Source organism: Austrofundulus limnaeus, unplaced genomic scaffold (assembly GCF_001266775.1).
Source record: "Austrofundulus limnaeus strain Quisiro unplaced genomic scaffold, Austrofundulus_limnaeus-1.0 Scaffold133, whole genome shotgun sequence".
Lineage (NCBI taxonomy): Eukaryota > Metazoa > Chordata > Actinopteri > Cyprinodontiformes > Rivulidae > Austrofundulus > Austrofundulus limnaeus.
In genome coordinates, this window is record NW_013952535.1 from 229,711 (window position 1) to 231,783 (window position 2,073).

Sequence of the window (2,073 nt, forward strand, 5' to 3'; positions counted from 1 at the left end):
GGCCCCGTCCGTGTAATATATTTTTAAACTTTTAGTTTAAAAATTATAAAAACTAAACATCCTACAGTATTTTTACAGTCGTTATTTTACAGTTAAAATAAATGTTTATCAAATAAAGTCTAATGTTACAACTAACCTGGGATCCCTTTAAAGCAACCACTCGTGGCCATTTTCTTTTCAGATTGACTGGGTTTTCCCACTTGTCTGCTCCTTGAATGCACATCAGTGAACAWATGAGGGTGGAACAAGCTGAAACAAGCAGCATCTTCAGCTGATGTTGTGTAGAACAACCGCAGCAGCAGTTTATCTTCATACAGCAAAGTTAGCCCAGAAGAATTTTGGACTAAAGTCTTCTGACAGGATCAGTTATATTTAAAGATTTAGAGCTCCTTCAAGAAATATTGCACAAGGTGCAAGGGGTGGGGTAGACCCTGGACAGGTCTTAAGTCCGTCACAGGGCCACATAGAGACAAACGAGACAAACACTCACAATTTAGAGTTGTAAATTAGCCTAACATGCATGTTTTTACTCAGTGGAAGGAAACCGGAGTATCCRAAGAAAACCCACACATGCACAGATAGAGAACATGCAATCTAAGGAGCCCYCAGGCAGAAATCAATCTGGCTACCTTCATAAAATGACCTCAAATTATTCTTCTAAGAGCTCCTCCACTTTCATCACTTCCTACAATTTGTTACCTGCTCACTGCTGCTTACTTCCCATCAATACTGATTCAGCCGATCACCGACATCGTTTCCTGCGCAGCTATCAGGACCTAAATAAGTCAGTCTTATATAACTCAGTATTAGCTTGTGAACGGAGAAAGGATTATAAAAGTAATGAAGCATTTTGTAATATTTTTACTCTACAAAAATGAGACTTTTTTGTATTAAAACTGATAGAATTTGTTAAACAATTATATATTGTTAGGGTTTAACTACTTACTGCTGCTCATCTCACAGATTGTAGCTTATCTCCAAGCTTCCTCCACACTATATGGAGCTCAGTGGACATTTGCTCTGTTCAGTCTGTCTATCTGAGGGATCAGGTGGAGCTATCGCTGCCGTTTCTGTCATCGTTACTGCTGTCAATTTAAGACTCTGTGTGACCCAAACCACCCTGAAGTCAACATTTTTACACCTGTGATAATTTCAATTTTTCATCTCGTTGTAGACGTTGAACTTCAATATAATCTGCACAAAATTTCTCACACAAATCCCTCCAATCTTCCCTTCGCCACTTGCAACAGGGCCGCGTTCATTCTACAAATGYCAGTGCCTGCTGGTGGAGTGTGGGAAAGAGGGAGGAGGTGTACGGGGGCTGCAAGCTGAGCTCACAGTCTTGCTAATGAGACATGATCAAGGAAAGAGACTCTTCAATCCATTAGAGAGGCAGAATTTAACAATGTGGTCAGGTGGAGGGTACAAGGAGATTTGCAGAGTTATTCTGTTATTCTGTAGGTTTTAGCCCATACATCACAGAAATTTCATTTTTGATGAAACATTTTCTTCTTGTGCGATATTTACATGTTGTTTATACAAAGTGAGAGTGAAGGGAGAGCTTCATCTCATGTTTGGTGGAACAAAAAATGAACTGTAAATGCAAAACCTTTTTACCATAACAGTGTTTACCTGTGGCTACAGAATAAATTATTTCTGGTAAACATTATGTGACCCAATAGCAGCAAGTAAAATGGCAACATGTATAATTTCGTATTAAATTTAATGATACATTAAAGGGGTTAATCCAAGATGAGCTAAAAAAAAAAGTTGTTCTAAATAATGTCCTGATGCATCTCAGTAATCCAGGTAAAAAATCAAAAAGAAAAAAATTGCTTAGGTCTTCTGGATGGGTTCTTCTCTAATGAAACGTTTCGTCTCTCCTCCAAGAGACTTCTTCAGTCTGAGAGTTTCAGGCAAAATTCAGGCTTTTAAGCCCGCACTGCCTCCGTGTGACTGATACTCACATCACATGGCTATCGTTGACATCTAATTAACTGAGACGTTTATTTTCTAAACATGATGTCCCAGTGGCTTTCAAACCCCAAAACACATTACGGCAAAGGCTGGTTC